The 25278-nt window shown below is 45.2% G+C and overlaps 1 protein-coding gene across 1 annotated transcript in view; it reads left to right on the top strand.

Moving 5' to 3' along the window:
* LOC105704132 (agrin) overlaps nucleotides 1–25278 on the top strand; it is a 389846-nt gene that overhangs the window by 253645 nt on the left and 110923 nt on the right. The window lies entirely within an intron of this gene.

The following is a 25278-nucleotide window of genomic DNA, read 5'->3' as shown; positions in this document are numbered from 1 at the left end:
CCTCTCGAGGTCGTCTTCAATCCCGGAGATGCCCGTCTGGGAAAATTATCCCATTCGGATGAACGTCGTTTCCATGTGCTCTCGTTCTTAAGACACTCTGAACGAGGTCTTCCCTCGACATCCATGAATTATGAAAAGCATCGGGGGATTCCTCGGCAGGATTATTTACACAGGAACGGCATTACCGGATCCATCGTGAATAAATCGAGTTAATTCGATAATATTCCCCCGTTCCCGACAGGACCAATATCTCCGAGGAATCCCTTTAGGCATTTCCCATAGTCCCCATCCTGTTCAACAAAAGAATTCTGTACTCGTGGCGCAATATCGGAATAGAAAAGGAATGCGAAAAAATTAATACACTTTTTTTTTTCCTTCTTTTCCGTTTTGTTCCGAGGTTCCGCAAAATCGGCCCGTCAGATTCCGGGGAATTTGTTCCTCCCCCGAGCTTTGATGCACAGAGGCAGGTCCTGTATCTGCCGGGCAGTTTTTAATTTCAATCCCTAACAGAGTTTTCCGCCACGAGGCCGGCCCTCGATATTGTCGGCGCTGGTCATAAACTCGAGGGTAGGTCGGGAGAAACATTAAACCCCGTGTGGCACTTCTATGAATATTAAACAATCGCCCTGTACTCCCGCATTACGATAGTAGCTAGCGAACTTCGCGATTTGAGGGAGGTCGCGTTTTCCACGCAATCCTAATCCGAACCTTGGAAAATCCACATCAAACCGCCCCCTTCTGCCGAGGTTTTTCGCGCCATTTTGCAATTTCACCCCTCTACGGGCAAAATTCGGATTTTTCCTCACCCGGTCACTTTCGACAGAATGCGAGATTTCCCACTTCCCGAAGTAGTAAAGAGCGAAATTCCCGTCTCTCTCGTAAAGCCTCGATAAGGCGGAGTTCTAAATCTTTCTTTTCAATTTGACTTTCTTCATCTTTCCGCCCCCCGTGATTCATAGCCCTTGCAGATTTCTCCGGGGGTGAGGTTAAACAGGCCGACTGGCAATCGCGGTAATTCGGGGAGTTATGGTGCTCGTGTAATCAGCTGATTCGCGAGCTCGTCGGCACGTCTGATGATAAGTGGAACGCAACTAGTGAATATTACATGGACGTGTCAATTCACCGCGTTACATATGTACAGTACGGTATATTCCATACGTCAGTTGCCACTATACGCGCGTATAAAGGGGAGGAACGATTTTCTCTGAGTCACTTTTCCTAATTCGAATCCCTTAAACGCAAAGTCGGAGGCAAGATGGCGGACCGGGGTCTTCTTTATGTCCCGATTACGAGGTTTGGCATTAGGAGGGGAGTTTAGAGAATTGAATCTCGACTTGCGTCGTTTCCTTTCCGTCGTTTAGCGACGACGTCGGATGGCTCGACTCGGCCACCTCCGGCGGAGGTGGGTGGTGGGTGGGTNCTTGGGTGGGCGGTGGGTGGTGGGTCGAGGCGGCCGGGAAAAAAGCGTCGGTGAAAACGCCACGGAAGCCGGGAAGCAAACAAAGCGCGAAATAGACTGTGTACATCGGATGCCGTTGTTCGCGTAACTCGAAAGGCAACGATCGATCCTCGACTTGCGAGCGAGCGAGTTATTTCCAGGCGGCGAGCCATTCGAGTATCGATTGCTCCGAACGACTCCGGTCGCTCTTCCTCCCTCTGTCCCTATCTCCGTCGTCCCTTTTCTCCGGTTTTCCCTGTTTTCCCTATTTTCCCTATTTTCCCCTTTCTTCTGGGGGCTGCTCCCTCTTCCCCCCCTTTGTTCTGCGTGATCTTCGTTCCCGGATTATCCTCCGTTTCGTCGTTCCGTTCGCCCCACTCCTCCCATGAGGGATTTTCTCGTGGGAAAAAGATTTCACGATTCTAACACGGGAATCTGAAGAAATCACTGGTTTATTGCTTAGCTAGATTATTTATATGCCGTTGAAACACATATGTATAGTGTATTAAAAAAATGAGATCATTGGCTAGTGGAAATTTAATCTTAAAAATTAAGAGAACATGACAATCCGCGTACACTTACAATTAGTAACTTAAAACGATAGCATAAATTATAAACGAATTTAAATTAAATAGATATTTACGCTAATCCGAATGACCAATGGTTCTTATTTTAAAAGTTTAGAGTAATATGTGTGACTTATATATTATCGATTCTTTTCTAAAGACGAATTAACACCATCCGATGCAAATTGAATTATTCACATAATTCAGGGATAAGAAAAGTCCCCGGAATCCACCTATCCGGGCATAATTACAGGCATCGAAGCCCCCTCGAGGGCCGGCATTCCGGTTACCATAATCTGGCGTCTCGAGGGGCGCTAATCGGCCGCGGGATTCCGTGACTATAATCGTGCCGAGAGCGTCAGAATCTCGAGCGAGGGCCTTTGGTTAAACTCTAATGGTTAAAATCCGCGAGATCTCGTGCCGGTGCCGCATACACCTGCGGTCCGAAGCCGACGCAGCACTTTGATATTTCTTTGAATAGAGATCCGTGCCGCGCGATAACTCCGAGGGAGTCGAAAGGCCTGCCTTCCGTCTTCGTCGCTCTTCAGCCGCGGCGCATGGGTCCCTCTCTCTCGGCGGTCTCTCAGGTTCGATCCGCATGGTACCCCGTGGTTACATGAATACGGAGGGCAGTTTGAAATACGATAGTCCCTGCGGGGTGGCCAGAGGGTGGTGGGTGGAGGGGTGGTTCGGAAACACTATAGCTGGAAACAGCCCAGACGCTACAAAATGGAGTAGATTATCAGGTGAGCCGGAACGGAACGCGAGCGCGGCCTCCGTGAGTGGGAGAGAGACGGACCCATTGGCCGGCCTGTGGGACAGAGAGAGAGGTCCGACCCGACGCGCCGCTGGAAGGCTCACCTATCCTAAATCTGACCTAACCTCTGTTCTCCACTTTCCCAACCGTGCGCCGAGCTTTCGGGGGGCCTCCTCCGTGCCGTCCCGCTAAATTTCAATCTGGCGAAATCTCGTTAACGATAATTAACCAGCAATCTCGGCCTCTAATCGTCCAATACCGAGACGCCACTTGCGTCTAGGTCCGGCTCCCTCTCTCCCCCTCACTCTTGGTTGCACGTCGAGGGTGCATCCTCCTCCTCCTCCTTTCTGTTTGTTATTCCGTAGAAGGCGCACTGCGCGGGCATTCTTGACCGAAATGGTCTTTGTTGCTGGGTGGGTGGCCATGGGGTGGTTTTGTGTCCAGGGGGAGAGTTGGGGCGAGGTCTCAGGAAGGTATATCGCTTTCTATTCGAGGTGAGGTCTTGAGTACGAATGATAAAAGCATGGAATGTTACTTGATCCTTAACAACGGAGAATACCATAATTTCTTCACTATCAAATGGAGATAACAGCTAATATGCTTGACATTTAAATCATTTAGGGAAAATTAAGCAAGGTTGTAAATAAGTAAAATTAATGAAGGGTATGTAGAAATTGTGTTAATAAAAAGTATGAAGAGAATGAAAGATGGGTTTGGCAAATCACGTGCCTGTAATTAATGATTAAAAAGACCTTTTATATTAATTGTTGCATACTTTATTAGGTATAGATTTTGTATGACTTTTCTTCTCTTAGACTTCCCGTGAACACATCTGTAGAGGTCTAATGAAGTCAATGTCGGCTCGGCCAAAGAATTGTTGAAAAATAATCTCGGCCTCTAAATGAATTCATCCTGCCTCGCATTCAGACATGGCGGCAGTTTTCATTCGCATTCTCCGTTGTTGCAGTCGTTATTACCTCTTTTGACGATCCTGCGGAATTTAGGAGAGCTCGCGAGAGGATGCACAAGAGCGTGGCATTGGTTTCTACCGTGGGTAGCTTATGTCGGCTCCATTTTTCTTTCTTGAAAATTCCCTTTGTATCTCTGTTGCTTTATCTCCATTTTTGTACCCCGATACCATCCGGAGTCTTCGTGGAGGACGAAACGAGCATCTCTCAGAGGCAATTCCGTTCAACGGCGCAATCTCGGCTCCTAGAAATTGCGTAAAAGAGGGAAAAGAAGGAATCCTGCCCGGTCTAATCATTTCCAGGGTTTATATCTTTTCTCAAAATGCACATTGACGTATGAAACAAAAGCCCTGACGGCTCAAATTCGCAGAGAAACGTCATCGCGAAGCCGACCCACCGAAGACAATAATTCTCAATTAAAGTTGAACAGTCGATTCAATCGATTCATTTCGCCGAATTAGTCGCATTTCATAGACTGACTTTTACATTTAATGAACAAAGGTAATTTAGATGCTCGTAAAACACTGCCATTTTTCTTTTTTTTAGCAACGTCAATATGTGTCCTACGAATAATTTTACCAAAAATTTCGAATTAAATCGTTCGTAAATTACGGCGTGCATTAATTGAGTAATTAGATCCCTGTGGGTATTCACATATCCTGAAATGAAGCAAACCTCCCCGTTATTCGCGTTCAATCGTCAATGTTACTCAACATTCTATGGGTGCACCTGAAAATATCATGTATACAACCGAGGAGGCCGTCGATCGCGCACGTGAAATTTTGACATGTCAAAGGGGATTCAAATAATTAAAAGATAATTACTATTTGGAAGCCGCTGCTGTGATATCGTTGATTGTACATTTATATTAACCGGGCGCGTACATTTTCCACTTGAGTGCCGCATTCGGAATCAGAGTTGTGAAATTCCAAACGGGGAAACGAATTTGCGCCACCCGATATTCCTATGACACGTTCTACGCATGTCCATGTATGTACAAAATTACTGAAAAATGTAAATACAAGTATCAATAGAACCGTCATCAACACCGATTATTACCGCACCGTGATCTCTTCCATATTCGTCATTTAGAAGTCAGGATGTCATCGCGATGTCATTTCGTCAAACGAATTTTCGGAACTATTCACAGGAAATGGAAAAAAAAATTAGAAAAAAAAACCGCCCATCGTATATTCTCCCCTTGATAATCGCATGATCATAATCATGATACAGACGGAGTGACAGTAAACAATTAAAATATAAATGCCAATAAAACTAGCATCAATCCGATTAGATATTATCTCGCCGTCAAGGATCCTCCATTTTTTTGTAAAAGTCACAACAGCAATGTGTCGTTTCGCTCAACGCATTTTCCAAGCCTTTCATGGCGAATGGAAAAATTAGAGGGGAGAAAAAAAAGAGAAATGGAAAATTCGACCACACGCTCGCGCGGCAGATCAAAAAGGAAACGTCCATTCTGCGGTGCATTTAATAGCATCCAGCGCAGATTCATTTCTCTCTAAGCCCCTCGGAGCCCTTAAAACGGAACTGGAACATTTCCTGGCGAAGGGGGCGGCCGAATGGCATTTCTGAATCTTTCCCGGAAGTGGGCCGGCAGCTTTGTCGAGCTTTTCTGAAAAACGTCTGCGGTCGGTCGCGTCGTTACGTGCTTCCGCTCGAGCACCTCGTAGAAACGGATCCTATCGACGGGGTATAACGAGAGGGTTTTATAAAGTACGCAGCGTTTACGGGGCGTGCAGTTTCACGAGAACCGAGAACCCAAGCTGGATGCTGCGGATTCTTCATCCCCCATTTTGACGAAGTGCCGATCATCGAGAAAATTCTCCACCCCGGCCGCACGTATCGGGGAAAAGCGTTTCGTTCTGATACCACCCTGAAAAGCTTTCGCGGCGTGCACTGCCGGTTTAATAACCGAGCACTTGTCGCATAATCTGCGCCTCCCTTTGCCCGATATCCATGTCCTCGTTATCCGTTTTCCCCGGATTTTCCGTCATCTCGAGGCGACGACCGATGGAAACCCGTCAGCAGGTACAAACTCACGTTGAAAATAATTTTTATACTTTTTATCCCCCCTTTGATCGATCGCCATTGAGGACAGAATCGTCTCTGCTGGCCCTATGTATGTGAAAAATTAATATCTAATTGTTTAGATGATTAACTACTCTAACAATGAGATGATTATAAGGCCATGGGCTTGGTTTCCTTAATATTACATGACGTGGTCGTGCTTTCTCTCACCCCTCTGTAAAGGAGACTTCGATGCAGCAATTTTCTGGACCAACTGGGGTTCTCTCAGTTCTCAGTTCCATTCCGAATTCCCAATTCCGATTTCGGTTTCTGGGCTTTTCGCGTCATTCGAGGAGCTACCTGAGATGGTATCTGGCTCCGAAATGCAGAGCTTGCGATGTCCCTGGGCCCGTAGGCTTTTCTCTATTCGACGAAAGCTCCTCTCCTGGGCGTGCCATACCTTTCCGGGGCGAGGTCAGGCTCGAATTACGGGTTACCCTTCGTTAAAATTGCACGCCGCGTCAGTTGCAATCTGGCTGCGAGAGCGAGTCTGCAAGGCTCGGCTCGACTCCGCAAGCTCGCCTAAAAAATTAATGAGATTCAAAGAAGGGAACGCCCTGATCCTCTCGCGTCCCACTCTTCAAGGCGCCTTCTTTCTTAGACACGCGGTTAGTCTTGGCCAACCTGAATAGGAACATCTTCAGGATTGAAGAAGTGATGGTCCCCATGGATCTTGTTTAGGAACTTAGCTAATCTGGGGGATCCGGCCGATATAGAGACTTTACAATGTTCATTCAGTCTCAAGACTTCTCCACTGGCTCAATTCGCGACAATCTCATCAACTCGCCATTTAAAAGCATTCGCAAATTATCTACGGCTGAAATTTCGAAACCACCCTTGAAATTGCTCCAGAAGACACCTTTAAAGTCTCTCAAGAAGAATTTCATGCTCAGGCAATGGATTCTTTTCACGGACGATTTGGGGGAAGCAAGTCAACGGAAAGAATACAATCAAGCGCTTTGGTATAGTAATAATTAATAATTAATAAAGCGACTGAATCGTTGGATAACGAGGTTCGGCGTTTCCTTGAACGGCCGTGTTAAGGTTCTCCACCCGTACGCATGTTCCGCGAGCAAACATGGCACCCCACCCTCGGTTAGGGGAAGGAAGACGCGCAGAAGTTGCCGCAAGTAAGACGAGGAGAGAGCGAGGGCAGATCGGGGCGAGCGAGAAAGAGGGAGAGAGTCAGCGTGGCCAGCTGCACGTTCCCCGCGGCCTCCTCGGACACAATAGGGCCTCGCACATAATGGAGTAACTGGGCTTAGGTTCAGGAATGGCTTTAGGGTTGGCGAAGGCAAATCAGACGCTTAATTACCCCGGCAAATTAAGTGGAAACGGCCTGATTAGAGGCGGCTGTCCGTCCGACGACATTCGGACTCGGCTGCATTCCTGCCTGCACCAATCGAGACGCACCCTCTGATTGCACTCGTTGGGGCTGCACTCTTTATTTAAGGATAGCTGGAGTTTTTTCGAATCAAAGCTCGGTTTCAAAGACCGAGCTGGCGTGCCAGTTCGGGGAAAATAGAGCGCAAGTGGTAATTAAATGCTCCGCGTTCGATTTTATCGTATGAGTGTACTTCACTGCACTCATACGACTGACATGTAGCGTTGAACCCCGATTTAATAAAACATGTCCCCGTTATATAGAATTTTCCCCTTTTTCTATTTTTAATCCCGTTGGTTCAGTTGGCTGAATACATGTTTCGAAGTTGGGCCCCAAAATCCCTCCGGGATAAGCTTATCAATTTTGGTTCCTTTATTTCATATTTTGCCTCCTATATTTATCGATAATTTTTCTTTTCATCGTTTCCGCGAGCCTGATGACAAGTGTCTGGTTTATGCACGCGGTATTTATTATGAACTCGGGACTCTCGAAAACTCGGCCGAATGTCATAAACTCGGCGTCGTTATCGGTGCTCGGCCTGTTATCCGGGGCCACGCGACATTAAACGTCGAAATGACAAAATATTAATCGCACTTGGGAAACCGATGCATGCCGACGACGTGCGGAATAATCCCCGGGGCACGTGCACCTGCGGTATCGTCGAGTGCCGTTGTCTGGAGAATTTTCCAGGGCGAGTGACAACTCGTCGATGAAGTGGCCGTCAGAATCGGCGTGGATTTAATAATCCATGCTCCGTTAATACCGTCACGGCGATTATTAGCGAGTTAGGCTTCCAATTCAATATTCTGATCCGCCATAATTATGCCGCCCCTCGGCTAGTCCGTTCACCGTCAGCGGTTACGTAACCGTCGACGCATACCTGTGCTTGGACTGATTAATTAATTAGGACACTCACCCCAAGGATTACGGATATTGCCGCGTTTGGTCTCCGGCGGCCATTTTGGTCCCGCGGTTTCGCGTTCCTGGGCAGATCTCTCGTTCCTTCGACGACTTCCCACCCCCCAGACTCCTTCCTTGAGTAAAAATGATACGCATTGTTGAAATTGTGGATGAAAAAGGGAAAAACAAGGTAACATTTGTGGTCCCCTCGCTTCTTTAGCGACCTCATCCCTTCGACGTCTTCCATCGGGAAAAACGTGTTTTGGTCGACATCATTGAAAAGAAAAAAAAATGAAAAGGGAGTAATATTTGTTATGTCATCTTGGAATTAATTAATGCAAAATTTCATGTGAAGGGATTTTCCGCTTGGTCTCTGACGGCCATTTTGGTTCCTTAAGAAGATCCCTCACTTTTTCAGCGACCTCTCATTTCTTCGACTTCTTCCAATAGGAAGAAATTGTTTGCACCGTTGAATTTGTAAGAAAAAAAAGATACAAATTATTTTTGTGACTTCTTAGAAGAAATAAATTAATTCAGTGGACATTTCATACGAAGAGCTTTTCCGTGTGGCCCTGGGCGGCCATTTTGGTGCCCTCCTACCATCCCCGTTCACTCTAATGTTTCAGTCGATCAACACTTTATCTGAGTGTCTACCCACTTACACGGTGTAAGAAGTGGCTCGTAAAGGCGGTGGTAATGTATAAATTACCGGGACGCGCGTTGGGACACGGGCCGTAAAAATTCCCGTAATATATAAATTACAAGGATACACGTTGAATAATGGCCCGTAAACCTCCTACTAATTTGTAAATCAGCAGGACTTTAACGACCCATTTGTTACCGTGTAGCGCAAAATTAGATCAGAAGAGTCCTCTTTTTCGACCCTCCACAAATTCTATCCCCCCGTCGAGATTCTCCTTTTTCCCCTTTCCTTCGATCCGACATCCCCGAATATCTTTATCTCTCGGACCGAATTTGATATCGGCAACGGCGTCGTCTTTTTCGCTTTTCCTCCGCCTCTTTTTTCGTCTCCTTTTTTTATTGCCCGTGTACGTTGCGTCGCCGATTCCGAGCGATCCGGGCCGACCTAACCTACCCTAACGTAACTCGGGTCCAACAGTGCCGAGATTATCGGCTTTCGATGAGCGCCACTTCAAAACTCGGAATCACGTGCTTCGAACTTCCCTTCCCCTAAACCCACCCCCTCGCAAGCTTCCTCCCTCGCCGAAGCTCGATCGAGAAAGCTCGGATCCCCTCCCCCACTCTCCACCCCCTGGGGTAATGCAGGGGGCACCGCGGTAATCCCCGCATTACCGACAGATTAGCATTATCCGTGACATTATCGCCGGATAGTGTCCCGGTGAATCGCATCCGTACCTATCAGTCACCCCGAGCTCCGGGATCCCAGCGGTCCCGGCAAAGGTCCCGTTTAATTTGCCGCGATCACTCCTGGCCGCCCTTCGGGAACCGGGGTCCTGGCTTCCTCGGATAACTCGCGATAATTATGCACCCTTTCCCCCAGCTCGTAAAAATGAGAAATTATATGAAAAGGTATCATCCCTCGGCTGGGCCCCGACTTGAAGTCGCCGGCTTAACAATTGCCCCCGTAAATTATCTACTTACCTTTACGTGGTCCGGATAAGCGTCGTAACGAGACTAATGCGGATTTCAAGAATTAAGAAATGTTTTAAGGTGGCTTGCAATTCTTGTGAGATCGACAACGCGACTTTTTGATTTCATCCTATCGATGTCTGTATGTAGATTTTGTTGGTCAAATATTAGAAATGAAAGTATTAAGAGTCGCGGGACTTTTAAGCCAACCCAATTGATCGTACATTTTGTCAAGATTTATGTAATCGTTGTAATGTCAAAATTCTACCGAGAATAGGAAAGGATTAGATTTCAGAGTAAATGGTTAATGAATCCATTGTTTCTGCAAATTCGGGATCGGGAGAAACAGATGTCAGTGGACATGGTTAGATCCCTTTTTTTCCGCGAAAGTGGGCGAAACGGCTTAGAGGCGTTTAGCGAAGGGGTTGCGAGTCGTTAAGGGGGTAAAGAAAAATGAATGGCGACTGGCTGATAGGAGTGAAAGAATTTGCACAGGGATTAACGAGCGCCCTTAATCCTCCCCTTTCTGGGGCCCTTAACGTCGCGCGTCGACGTTTCTCGCGTGAGTCGTGATTAAGGTCCCTTATAAATTCTTACGTCGTCGGCAAGGGTGCCGCGACGAGGCGTCCTGTGTTAAGGGGATGATAGCACCCGGGTCAAACGAGACAAGATGTATGCACATAGATTAGTGCTCGAGGAACAAGTAAACCGAGGCTGAGCCGGAGTTTACAACCCCCGCGTAATTAAAAAGGGGTTCCCCAAATGAAGTCGAACTTCACCCTTCTCGTATTCAACGTGACTTCTCCCCGAATTCATATTTCCAATTTTAGCCCACTTACCCCGATGCAGTAACCATTTCACCCCCATCAATCGAATTCGTGATTCTTACGCCCCATGAAAACTGTATTAAATTTATCATCCCTTGAAATTTAAGGCGATGCGAAAAGTGACGCCAAAGAAGTCTCGTTTCTGAAACTTTTCTTCGGACTGGATTCACCGAATCGTATCAGACTTTACAACGTGAATATGGAGGCTATAAGAAAGGTCCCGACACCCATGAAATGTCAATTTTTAAACACTTCTTTATAAATAGTTTCGTACAAGACATTCAAACGTTGACCAATGACGCGACTCCGCAACAATGCCAATTTTTTTATGCTAATATTTTTGTGTGTGAAAAAAAAGAACAATCCGTATGAACTCGAGAATCGAGTCCCAGCTGACTGCGCCGAAGTTTGCATCTTGCATCGCTCGATCATGACCACCAGGTGTAACGTGCGTAAGTATAACATGCGAGCATCGACACGGGCGAGCTTCGGTCGGTATCGATCAGGAGGCTCTGCGAACTAATTAGTCTAAGTACAACCCCGATAATTATCCGAGCTTAGGAGCACTCCACGCCTCGACCGGCGGCCGGTAAAAGAAAGCGTAATGTGCTCTCCAAGTATCGCCTAATCAGCAGGAGAGTGTTTAGAGATCTCCCGCAAGTGGGGTTATCGTTTACAGGAAACGATTACCGGGCGGGGTAATTTCAAGGGTTACACGGTTTACACGCGGAGGCGCGTACACATTGGACAGGCCCATTTCCATCGGAAATGGATAAGGGCTGGAGGTAGGATAAAAGATGTTCTAACGCTTTTCCTCGAACCGCGGGACGTTAAACGTCCAAACTGTACGTTCCCGTGGAGTTGCTTCGTTTTACATTTCTTAGGGGGTTACGTTTCCACGGAGCGGAGTTTCCGCGGAATTACGGGAAAGCGATAGGGGGTGTAGCGGTCCCGATACTTCGGAGGGAAGCACCCGCTTTCCTGAGGGGTCAAGAAAGAAACTGCCCGAGGGATGGTTCTCTAATGACGAGGTATGACCACCTAACCTCTCGCGGCTCGTCGTTAAGTCGCCGCTGGGTTTAAAGCCTAATAACTCGAAAACCACCGCCGGCACTAAACGTGTCGCTCGGGTGGAGTGCACAGGGCGAAGCCGTTTGCCCTATCCAGCACCAAACTAAATGGTAAGTCGCACCGACTGGCCGTAACCTAGCTTTACGAGGACTCTCCTCCGAAGCCCCGAAGAAAGACCGCCGGAGCCATAATCGGCTCCGAGGAAAACCTCGGGGAAATCGAGACCCCTTAAATCGGGAAACCTAAACGCGTCTCAAATAACGTTACAAATTATCTCCAGCGGTGGAAGTTTATACTTATCCAATTCTCCTTCGAGTATAATGCTCACAAGATTTAAGATGTAAATGTAGTTTGGCCGAAAGTATTTATATCTAGCTTATTAACCCTTTCGCCCCTAACACCGGCTATAACCGGCATCCACTAAACGACCCCAATGACGAACGCCGGCTATAGCGGCATGTATAAAACAATAGCCGAAGATAAGCCAGCTATAGCCGCAATCTTTCGGCTTGGCACTTTTGGCGCTGGGTCTTATTCAGTGGAGGAGCGAACCCCAGTAGGGAACGGGTTAACGTGCCATTTCCACGTCGAGTTTAGATGTCAATGGGTAGTCTATTCGCGGCGCAAATAGGTTACGGAGTAGTATTTAGAGTAACGAAGTGACCGGGTTAGGATGAGAATATCCAAAAGTGTCATGATGGGAGGTATTGTTAGGAAGAGGAGGCCAGCCTTCACCGTTCAATTTGGAAGACGTCGTTTTCCCAGAGTTCCTCCCCTGGGATAACGAGATATTCTCGACGTCGAATCCAAAGATTCTCAGCCGACCGTCGAGAAGGGATGGTCGAACAATTCTGGACCCGTGTGAGGGAAAAATTTTAATTAATCCCCCCCCGGGCCTCCAGAGGCAGAGAGTCTGGGTACATCCAGGGAATTAAATCATCCCGCTGAGGATCCTTGCCAGCCTGGTTTCCCCCCTGGTCCTTTGACTTCCAAGGGGCTGGGAAAGGGGACGGAATGCCTACCAGAGTGCAAAAGAATGGCTGCAGGTGAGAGAGGAAGATCCGTGCTGGGGGATAATTACTTGGCAAGCTCCTCGCAGAGTCGAGTCGTGTTCTGACCACCCACCGGCTCTTCGTCGACCTCGGTTATTTTCCTTCGTTCTTGCGTAACCTAAAATCGCTGGAAAAATAGCGGTTCTCCGGCCGTTCCCCGTTCTGCTCATTCGACCAACCCGGTTATCGTTAATTAAGTCTCCGCAGACCCTGCTCATCCTTTTATGAACGGCTCTACGCAAACCAAGGGAACACGCAGACTTTGGCAGAGGGAATCCATAAATATAGATGACCGACTTAATGGAGTAGTTACCTCGAGACCTCCTGGGATAATTACTCCGATTGCCAAATTTCTTACAATACCTCGAGAGCTTAACAGTTTTTAATCTGTAACTAGCTTTTGCCCTGACTTATCGCACCGAAGACAAGGAAACGCTTGAACGACTGTGTATGCCCAGTCAGCCCTTCGTCTGTAGATCTATCATTGATTGGAATTTCCGAAATCCGATTTTGGATTCCGACTCAGCATCCTCGAAAACCCCCGATGACTAATCAGCCCTCAAACCCACTTGCAACTACACGCAGAAAAATATTTCGATGAATCGATAATATTTCGGATGATTCCACCATAGAATATCGTCATTACACGGGTAATCAAATATTTAATTGGCATGGCAAAATTCTTAGATTAATAACATTTGGTTTCACACATAAAATATTATGGTAGATTACATCAAATGTTGAAATGATTCGGAACACTCAAAACCATTTTAATCTCCCCCGCATATTCTTCGAGAAAGATGATCCTTTTAAAAAAAAATTCTTCTCGCGAAAGAGAAACATTGTCTCGTCAAAAACGTATTACCAGGACCCCTCGTCGCGATTTCGTTCGCGATATGAGCAAATTCATTGACAAAAGATCATGACTTTGCCTTGGAGGAAAGCTTCATGGGCACTCGCCACTAAGGAAACTTTATTGACTGAAATATTTTATAGAATTGAGAAAACGATTTAACCAAAACACTTTTACTGATTGAAGCAAATGAGGTCTGAAATGAACCAAATGCAGTCAATCAAACGATTTTGTTAGTACATTTTTTTCTGCACCCGATTCAGGACCTGTCATAATGGACGGAACATAATGCAACGGAACATTCCCGATGCGTATGCTGGATTATTTTTATTTCCGATGTTTTCTTTTCTCCTTCGTTTTCTGATAACGCAGAGATATCAGAACGGACGATCCACTCCCTGGACTCGAGTCGTTTGACCGCGTGGCCGTCGTTAATCGAGTTTTGGCTGACCCTCGCGGTGCTGCTCCACTGCGCCGGCTGACGCGGCGTCGACCGCTTCTACTGCCGATGGCCAACCGCTCGACGAAACCAGTCAGGTGGCGAGTAACGCAAATAAATTGCTCGGCAATCGCGTTACGCCGCTTCCGGTGCTCCCCCTTATCCCGAGGGCACGTGTTAAGAGAAAAAGAAGAAGGCAGATATCCTCCAAATTCATCTGAACAAACGGGAAATAAGGAACAGTCAGAGAATCCACAATTGCGACAACCATGATTTTGTTTAACCAGTAACGTATTATAGGTCCTGACATACACGAAATGTAAGTTTAAAAAAATGTGTTAATATTTATTTTAACAATTTTTAATACAAAATTCAATTTCATGGATGTCGGGACCTTGTAGCCGCCATATTCACGTTGTAAATTTTCAAACCATTCGGTACGTCGTGTTTTCAGAAAAGTTTCACGATTTGTTTCGTTCAAGTTATCAAAATACTTTAAATATGTGGTTGTACTAGTTCTAACCGAATAATTGCTTTTCGAGTAAAACTCACTGAATGTCCTTCAAGGAAGACTTGTACTTGTGCTTATTCTAGAAGTATCATTTATTATTTTTTTAACCGTCAAAGAGTCTGGAAATCATTATATAAATTAAGTTAACATTTCAAATGACAAATCAAGATAATTGTCAGGAAAGTATGGTACATGTGTACTATCATGTCCTTCGCGAAAGATTAGCACTCCAAGATGCTTGTTCTTCAAGTACAAATTTAAACCTCTCGAGTGTCTATTAGAAAATCATAGTATAATTGAAATTAACATTTCAAATGATAAATCAGAATAATTGTGAGGAAAGTGCACATGTACTATCATACGTGTAACGAGCTCAGCCATTCGAGCTAGCAGCAGAAGTGCTTTAGTCTCTACCATGAACGCGGCTCTTGACAGAACCGCGTTTTGGGTCCGATGTTGGAAAGTGCCCTCGACAGTGGTTGGAAATTTCCTACGTGCGCATTTCGGTTCAGCAAAGGATTACAGGAAAGTATTCTATATACATCCCCGTGCATGGTCCTGGCAGGACCGGTCTAATCAACTGCTATGCGAAATAATTACATTCCCCCGAAACCTGGACTCAACGTGCTAGGACCCCCTACAAATGTGCAGAGAAACAATTGTCTTTCCAGGATGGAGGGCCGCGGCTAGGAGGGTTTCCCACGAGATTTTCCGACGTACACGAGGAAACGTCCGAGGTGGGAAATCCGAAATTCGAGATTCCCGGAGGACCCCCCCTGCCCGGCGAAGTCTGTGCTTTTAATTGCACGCAATTGTTTGAGGCGACAGGCTCGGACAGTACCTATTAAGCGGTCTTTGTGTTTACGCGGGGACGACAGACTGAATTAGAACACCCCATGAAGCACCTTCCAGGTACGCCCGCGGTTTGCGAATCCGACGAATCGCCTGGACCGCTTAGGAATGGGCTGGTTCGCCCAGGGAATACCAACATCAAAGCTCGAGCACATTATCGTCCTTCGTGCGCGACAAATGGGTACCACGAATCCCACGAGCATTTGTAATTCCCAAGCTACGTCTCTTTTCCGACTTTGCATAGCTTCCATCTGAAGTACTGGACCACAATTGATGTTCACGTTCAACGTGAAACATTTTTTTATACAGATTAAAGCCAATCGATCAAGAGGTTAGTCTCGTTATCGAATGATAACGTTATTTCACTTTTTTCAAGATGTCACCCCGGGGTGTCACGGAGTCTTTAAGGTATCTTTGTCTAGCACTTCTGGAGACTAGTTCCGAAGTGCATAATAAATGTTCAACCCCCTCCCATTGCGACCCTTTCCGCGGGTGCAAATCGTCCCTCTTCTGCCTGAAGTGTCGTCTGCTACCGAGGGCTTCGAGGAGGTCGAGGTCGATCGAAGCTGCAGGAGTGCAAATGCAATTGTCCGTAGCCGAAGTGCAGCTGAAAATCCGACCTCTGGTCGACGCTCCTCGGGGACGCCGGGAGACGCCATCCTCGCTGGCGTCGGTCTGCAGATTAGGACCTTCTCATTAGGCAACCCTCGGTGTTCATCGAGTGTCTGTCTTATAAATTAAAGCCTCTCGTGGAAACGCCTCCGAGATCTGCCTCCTCTCCAAAACGACAACCCTCTAATCTCCAGTTGTATAATGGGCTCTCACACAGTCCAGATTAGATTAAAACTAAAAAATCCGACAAAAGTCCTTAACAAATCTTAGACATCTTTTCTACCGCAGTATGTTGCCCTAGCGCTTCTCGGGAATATTAATTATTTATTCTAAATGATTTGCCGGACTCTTTGGAATAAGTTTAGGTATTCGCATGCACGTTGCGTGATTTTCGAATATGAAAATGAATATTTCAGTCAACCGGGTTTGTTGGGGGGGAGGATTAACGACTTATTCAGGGAGGCCCCTCAAAAACTGGCCTAAAAGCTGCTCCAGTGGCCGACTTCGTCGGCAAAGCTCCGTTCTTCCCTGAAAGCCACCTAAAGTCTACATCGGGGCAAAGTTTCATCCCCGATCTCGGCGATAAAAAAGGCCGGGCTGAAAAATTTTAACGAATCTCGGATACGCCCGTAGAGTGATACAGGTACGTCTCCTCCAGGTTTCCGCATTTTCCGCTGAAAAACCACCCTCGAAAACCGGGCGACGAGCTCTCGACACGGATGGCGCGCCCGATACGATTCACGGGGAGAACCGGGGGAGAAGTGATGAAAAGAAGGGAATACCGAGAAACTGTCCCGAGCTTTCGAGCTGGATGGAAGGACCCGCTGACGCGCCGAAGCGCGGAAAAAAAAACGCCAGCTTTTCTCGCCGCCGAGGAAGCGTCGCCGAGAGTCGCTGTACGAGGATTAATTTATCAAACTTTGAGGGTTTTGCTTTTAAGACCCTTTTCTGGGTGCCTTGTTCAACTTACTTGTTCCACACGAATTTCACGTTTCCTCAAAAATCGCCCCGGTGACCGAGTTTTCCCCCCGCAACTTCGTTTTTCCTCGAATCGACGTCAGCAAAGTTGAAGTGAAATTATACGCCGGTTAGCGACTCTGCTACCTTTTCTAAAATTATACATCAAAATTTGTCACAGGCAGAAAAGTATTTGGTGGAGTCAATTCCTTTTGTTTTTTTCGTTGGTTTAACCATTTAATATAGTTGTTATATGGACAAATGAATACTTTGTTGACATGGTTAATCCGTTGGTCGATAAGTTTTGGGGGATCACATAAAATAGTGTGGTAGACCACATCAAATGTTAACTCAATTTGGCAGATTTAACCAAAATCTTCGGTATGTCAATTAAAATATCTTTTAAAATGAACGAAACAATTTAATCGAAAAATGTTAGTTGATTGAAGCTAACAAGTTGGATCAACCGAAATGAATTTGTTAAATGGACCAAACCTTTTTTTTCCTGCGTGTCCGTAGAAAGGTATATTATAATCCCTCCAAATTTCTGGAATACTGTTTCTAGTGGGAATTTATTTAATTTCGTAATAATTCGTCATTATTTTCCGGGTACAATGGATTGCTTTGTTTAGAAGAAAGGAATGTTAGTTTCAGTAAAAGTTTTGTTAGGGAGAGACGGGGAAACTGGAGAAAGTCCGACGAGTTCGAGCCCGGGAGATGGAGGACTCGAGGACGCGCGGAAAAATCGCGCGGTTTTTCCGCCGTAACGCTTTTTGCCCGGGTGGGACCGAGTCGAGGACCGCGCGAGGCCGGGCGCGATATGGGAGGATTAATTTATTAAACTTTGAGAGGATTGGCCCCGGGACCTCTTCTTCGATTTTCTTCGCCAACTCGCTCGCTGGGAAGAACTCGAAGAGGAAGGTCCGACGTTCCTGGAGAAGACGGATCATGACGGATAGCCGACCGTGTGCCGATGTTGCGCGACAGAAAATTACAAGGCGACCCTCCCCTCTACTATCAAGGATTATTAACTATCTAAGTTAACCTCCACACAGCGAAAAATCGATCGGCCCTAACTCAAAGAAAAAGGAACTCGATATGAGAGCGGTTTAAAAAATCAATAAATTCCCAAATAATCTGAGCCCCTTGTCTCGTCAACTCGAGCGAGAAACGTATCTTTATGTGATTGTATTTCTGCTTCACGCTTCGATTTATCCTGTGAAATATTAAAAATTTTTTTTCTGACTTGTCTTTTCCATGGATCCAATCTCGTATTGAATTGCAAGGACTAAAGTCCATAGGTTTTGAAGAACCGATTTATCCGAGCTCTTTACCGCGTAAACTTAGGCAAGCCATTTATAAAATTGCACCCCGACCTTGCACTTGAATTTATCTTGCAAAATAAGAGCGGAGGAGATTTCACGTTTTTTTTCTAAATTTTTTTTGTCATGGATCCGATGTATTGAATTGTAAGGATGATATGAAAAAAACACACTTTGAAAAATAGGTCGCCCTGTAACTCGAATTAAAACAAATTCTTAGTCTAGGAACTTGTTTTCATGCAATTACATTTCTGCCTCGCACTTGAATTTATCCTGCGAAATGAGGGCGGAGGGAATTTTACGTTTTTCTTTTTTTTTCCAATTTGTCGTTTTTGTGGATCCGATGTCCCATTGAATTGTAAGGGCGGAATTTGAACGGTCCGGAGAATAAGCGGTCCTATCGAGTAGAAGTCCTTTCGTCCTCGATGGATTTGGTAACAATGGACTCGCGTCCGTCCCATCCGGGCGTCCTTAGAGACCACCTTTCGGTTTTCCTGGGCGGCGAAAACCCGCGGACACGAAATCAATATGCGGACAGATCGTCCCTCCCCATCGGCTACGTCCGCAAAAGCCGTTCCTAACTAGAGCGTCTCCTTTCCCCTTTCCTCCCTGAATCGATGGGACACTTTCCTGACAGATTACGTGTCGAAGGTATTAATAAAAGCGGCGACCCTTCCCACGTCTGACCCTACTCGCGCCTCCACTACTTCGTAGATGTCACTTCCATACAATCGATGACCAATCACGAGGCTTCCTTGTGACGCTTAGAAAATGTTTATCCCAAGTCAGAAAAATCCATTTAACTCTTAAAGGATGTATCGAATGATACTGACAATACCGTGGTAAAATATTTTCTGAAGTTAAATTTCATGACCGATCGCATGTCGAAAGTGCTAATGGACGCTGCACACCTGACTTTTTCCTCTGCTCCTATCTCAATGCTCGCATGCAGTTTTCCATTAAAGAATTTATATCTAAATTTCTAGACGCAATATTTAATTATAATATTAATATGATTGTGCTGGAGTTTTCGAAGGTATCTTATTTCTTATGGAGAACTCCTATGAAATTCTCCTCTTCGTGGGGCCAATGTTAATGAGGGGCATGTGTTAGAAAATGTTCTGTTTTATGCTGTTAGATTGTTCTTACTGTATTATCTTCTTTCTAGGAGTTTTCTCTGTAACGATTTCTGAGCCTTGATACCATTGCACTCCACAAATTCCTTGTCTCGCGGGAACGGCACTCACGGATTGGTAAACTTGCGATAGTTTCCGTGTAGACAGATTCTCATAAGGCATCAAATGCGGAAAACTCGGGAGATTTTCTTTCGCTGAAGAGCGTGGGGACCAATTCCGGACCGACGAGGCTCCGCCTCGAATCAGCCGTTTACAAGGAAGTAGACTCGTTACCGTCGTTTACACGGGGGATCGTAGCGCGACAATGCCGTCTGACTTCCGGAAAAGCTCGCCAAGAAGTTCCCCGAGTTTTCCCTTTCCCCGGCTCGAAAACTCGAGTTTTCGTTTCGCCTTCGCGAATGCCTCTGAAACGCCCTGTATATATCCCCCGTCGAGTGGTCGTTTACATTTCGCCTTATTTACGAAGTCGCTGCTATCCGTTTCAAACAGCCTGACTTTTATGAAAATGTTTCCGTAACAGTAACTTTGATAATTTTGCCAACAGATCGCTACTTCTCTTTTTGGGACGTTTTTCCATTACGATTATTAATATTTTTACGAGAAAAGATAGCGATATCTGAATGAATTCATGTAGTTTCGCGTGTACGTTATGTCTGGACGTGTTGGATAGGATTCTGCAGAGAATTTTCGAGGAAAATTCCCCAGATTTTTGGATTCCGTGTATTAGGGATTCTAACCGCATCTCGCTTTAATGAAACTGCTCCTCAGAGGAAGTTTCCTTATTTTCAGACAGAGTTGAATTAACGTCGGGCCAATATTTGGCTCATTAATTAAATTACGTCGTACACCCGGCCCGAGTAGTTGCCTAAGCTCCGCCATATTTACAAGGCCTTTCCAATCCATTAGTGGCACTTCGATAATTCGGAAAATTTCGAGAAGACGTCGGCGATTTTCGTGCCCCAAAATTCTGACAGGTCGTTTGAAATCCCGTTCGATAAATACTCCCACGCCCCTAATTATCCAGCGAGAGAAAACGAAATGTTCTTGACACCGTTTAATTTCTCAGCTTCCAAGTTCTCTTCTCAATTCTACACGGAGAAAAAAAAGAATGTTCATTAACCCAGAGAAATATTTGATTAATTCAAAGAATAATTATTTCACTCAAATGAACTCGAATAAATAGCATGCAACGTTTCTTCGGGATTGCGACAATTTACTTGAGTTTATTTCAGTCAAATAGTTATTCTTTGAATTAACAAAATATTTCTTCGGTTCAATGAATTTATTGATACATTCAAGAGGCTCATATTTGCATAATTTGAATATTAAATACATAAGAGAATACGATATAAATCCTTCCTCTCTTTTTCGAAGAATATTTCCAACAAACGTACACTGGGTCTCTATAGGTTACGCAAGGGGTACAATCCCATTTCTTTATTTGCCATTTAACAATAAGAGCAATTTAAAGTAGAACATACTAGGCTAGCATGGAAATGCCATATAGATTCAGCAATTCGGTACTGTCACTAACGATCCGCATAATTCCCGTGCGGTGAACAAAACTACTCATGGCTGTCGGCTGACATCAAAGCGACCGCAACCACTGAAAAATGTATCACCCTGGTTCGTTGGTATTATCCGATATTGATTAACCTTTCTCAGTGACAGGACTCGCTAGCAACCGTGCACGTTGCAATCTGCATCGATTGCATATCGGGCGGCTCGTTACAGGGGACTTTTGAAAAACTCCCGTAGGCAAACCGCACGCGGCCCCGACGCGGACCGTTTCGCCGGCAATGTAAAGGAAAAATAATTGGACACGAAAGGGCCCGGACTTTTAATTACGCGGGCTTATTTAATTCCCCCGGTTTATTAAGTGCCTTGTCAGGAATAATTGTATCCCGCGCTAGTGTCCCTTGACTCGGAGTAAATAGATTTTAATTACGCCAACCGAGTCTCTTAATAAACCTCACGCGATGGCCCGGCATAAGGAAAGCTCGTTCCCATGGTCCATAGATTCCTGCTCACTTCTCGTCTCGCTTCTTTGTCCCTTTTCGTATCCCGCGAGAAATATGGAACCGGGCCCGAACATCGTTTAATTTCATTTAGTCAAGTCAGTGGATTCTCCCCCAGTCAGCCCGCTGAAGGAAATGATTAAACCGCGGGTAAAGGCTCTTAGGAAAATGCACGAACCCGATTACGGTCCTCTGTGCATGCACTTAGGTTTCATTATACGTACGCGAACTCCACGTTAACAGTCCTTCCTTCCACTTCACGTCTTCGGCCATTTACTTTCGTTTATATGAACACATACAGCCACGAATAACCATCCCCGTTGAATTATAAAATCCATTCGCCGTTCCGAATAAATTTATTTACTCGCCCCGCGATTCTTATTATCCATTCATGGTGAATTTCGCCCCCGTGAATTCATGGACCTCTCAGTCAATTGCAATATTTAATCGCCCGTCGGTGCGTTATCGCACCAATTATTCGATCAATAATTCAGTTAGATCGCCGAGAGGGAATGAATTTTTCAGCTCGTCGGTTGACTTACTCGTCGCTCCAAATGCGCGAAACCGCCGAGGTCATCGCAATATGGCGCCCGGCAATAATTCACGTCGTTTACAAGGGGAGCAAAGAAAGGTATTACCACGTTACTGTAAACAGGGCCACGTTAAGTATTAACGCGCCACCTCTGTAGTAAGGTCAACGCTCTGGTCATTCGATCGTTTCCTACAGTTCCTTCGCGTTAACGACCTCTCTACGTTTCCCCATCAAGCAATATGGCCGATTTCGCAACACACATTTGAGGTAAGACCGCCTCGATTTTCAGATACATTACATTACTCATTGCACAGTAAACCTGGCCCCCGACACGCCATAACCACGAAAGGATTTTCCCGTGAAAGGATATATTTCTCTCACTAAGCGAACTTTTGTTAATTTCCCTCCAACCAATTTCGACGTTCTGTAAATGTGTCAGGTTTAAAAGGAAAATAAAAATATATATAGTACCGTGGTATGTTCTTTAATCGCGGTCATTTATATCCCTGGTTTACATCCCCGATTCGGAAGCAACAGATTTTTATTACACCGAAAGCGCATTTAAATCCAGATGTAATAAACCACGAATTAATTCGTAGCGGTTATGTATATTTAGGCGGTGAATCGAGGGAAATGCATGCCTCGCTGTTTAAAATGCAGAGGCTGTTGTAAAGTAATTCATTCCGGGTTATATGATAGTAAATAATTATGAACGTCCGGGCAAGCGAGAGTAGATGTATTCGATTATTTAAAATATAATGGGTTGAAATATTCATTCATTAGCCGCGGCCGGAGCTGATTTTACAAGCTCGTTGCTAAATCATTTCGGTTCCATCGAGGCCTGCTTTCTCGAGTCGATTTATTTACGGATATCCTTGCTTAACATTTTACAGAAATGCCTTCGAAAAATGTAGCGAGAGGACATTTTAAGTTCTTTTGTAGGAAACACCGGCGAGCTCTGAAATTAGCGCCGCAGGGAAAATCGAAAAACGAGGTCGACGAGTCTAGAGATATTGACCTGGCTGACTTGAATCTGGTGATTTTTCCTAGGATCAACGCGTCCCCTGTATTAATGACCCAGTGCCCAAAGGATTATCCCCAAAGGGTTCTCCAACGGAAGGTGTCCAGTCGATCGCAATTTCCAAGGATATTCCCATTACCATTACCATGCCCCTTTTTGGTCATTAAAATTCCCTCGGAATTAGAAATGGAGTTTACGGGAATTTATTCGATTTTGAACATACTCGTTACAAGGACTGCAAATGCTATTTCAAAATTCTGAAATAGAGATACCCTGGATAAACCGACTCTCGCAATCAGGCTCGAGTTACGCCATGAAACAATATCCTTATTTCAGCGGTCCGGAACCCAACCGTTCGAAAAATATCCTTTTTCTTCCTACTTAACTAATAACTGCCTTATTACCTTAATCACGTTACTAAAGTTGGCCTCTCTTATCCTGGCGAACGTTTAGTGATTTATCTGTGATGTCAATTTAAATTGTATTTCCCCAGTTCAATTGTAATTGTATATACATGGTACAAAACAAAATAAATATGTTTCAATTGCTACATGTAATGCCAATTCGCCTTTCACGCGAGATCGTGACACAAATTGATTTTTTTAACATCGTTCACATTTTTATTCGCAGTCAATTATTCGGAGGGTAGATGCCAGACATTTTCGTCTTTCCTTGAGAAAGCCAATATGGCGATTCAAACTAATCGTCGAAATCGAAAAGCTCATTCGAAATCGCCTGCTCAAGGTAATATCCGATAAAAGCGGCATCCGATACGTGGCCATAAAGGCAGCGCGTTGTAAACCGCGAAGCCGCACGCGGAAAGCTCTCCCTACGCAAGATACGAGTCGCGCCTTTACGTTCCCCAGGGTCTACAAAGTAAGTTATTTAACCGGTAACAGCCCAAGTAAATAGGAAACTGTCGGGCATAAACCTCCGATCGGCTTTCTTCCGTCGTTTCAACCGGTTAGACAGCTGCTCTCTCACCTCACGATGAGATTCGAGCATAAAACCGGAGAAAAAGTGGCGCAATTAATGCCAGGAACACTGAAACTTCCTTACAAATACGTACACATAATATTTCTAATTTACAGTATAAACGGTAATTTTTTTTCAACAAGAAACGGATTTTTCTAATACCTCTAATCATGGCAAAACTTCTTAAGAATTGACTATTAATGACAATTTTTAAGACTAATCGCGGATTTCATTACTATTGGTATATACCTATATAACGTGTGGGCTCGATGCCTCCTCACGTTACGGGGAATCAGGTCCATCGGAGGATGGGTCTGGTCCCCCGCACCCTATATTAAACATATATGAGACGGAGGGGGCCTTCCGATTACCTCTCAGAGTTCGATGTTACCGTCCACTACCTAAGGAAAAATCCCACATGTCCTGTCAATGCTACGTAGGGCCAGGTGGGCTATGTGGAATGGGTTGAAATTGGCATCGGGACCTCTCCATTACCTTTCTCTCTTTTCAAAGGACACCTCTCCAATATCGAACCTAAGAGATATTGGGGGGAAGGCCAACCAGGCAAAATTAATAACAATTCAGAAAAAAAGAGTATTTTAAGGACAGAAGTTACCTGGTAGTACGGTTGGGCCAAGTCGGGCGGCATCGGGGCCTAACCTCAAAAGGGCCTTCGAGGATCGGAATGGCACACCTTTGGAGAAACCGACACCGGTGTGGAGATCGCAGGTGAGGAGTTCCAAAGGGCACTCGCGATTTCTTGCCCACCACCGAGAACCTGTCACCGACCCAGAAATCAGGGGCGCCAGTTGACTGGTGAGGTTATGTCTCCCGGAGCGGGCACTTGGATGCCCGGGAGCCGTAGAGTTCGAAAATTCTCGGTAACATTAAATTGGAGAAGGTAACTGTGAAACATACCGTAAGTTACCGGAAACATTGAGAATTCAAGAGAACGTTAATTTTGTTATTTATACTTTAGGTTTCTTCGTTTAAATAACTTTTTTTGTTTTGCAATCAACTTCAAAGTTCAACCTAAAGAGTAATAATTTTTATTAGAAAATATTGATTATAGGGTCGTATTTACCTCCAGCTAAAAATATTCACGTATGTACAACTTCACGGAAAATTACATGCGATTTTAAATAATGTTAATGTTTAGTATGAACGATATCTATTAAATATCCATTCTCATGGTCATCCATTCTCCCTGGCCTGTTAGGATAAAATGGTTCCTCGTAAAAACTTTTCCATCTCAATTAAACATTGAATATTTTTGGAATACCATATGCATACAATGGCGATAAGTAATCGGGTAAACGTTTGAGTAGAAATCCCCACGTCGGCCATTTCTCACGGAAACGGTCCCTGTCCGTTCCCTCGAAGGAATG

Source organism: Orussus abietinus, unplaced genomic scaffold, assembly GCF_000612105.2.
Source record: "Orussus abietinus isolate OABI.00-Male unplaced genomic scaffold, Oabi_2.0 scaffold7, whole genome shotgun sequence".
Classification (NCBI taxonomy): domain Eukaryota; kingdom Metazoa; phylum Arthropoda; class Insecta; order Hymenoptera; family Orussidae; genus Orussus; species Orussus abietinus.
Note: the sequence above shows the minus strand (reverse complement) of the source record. Positions and strands in the feature narration are given on the sequence as shown.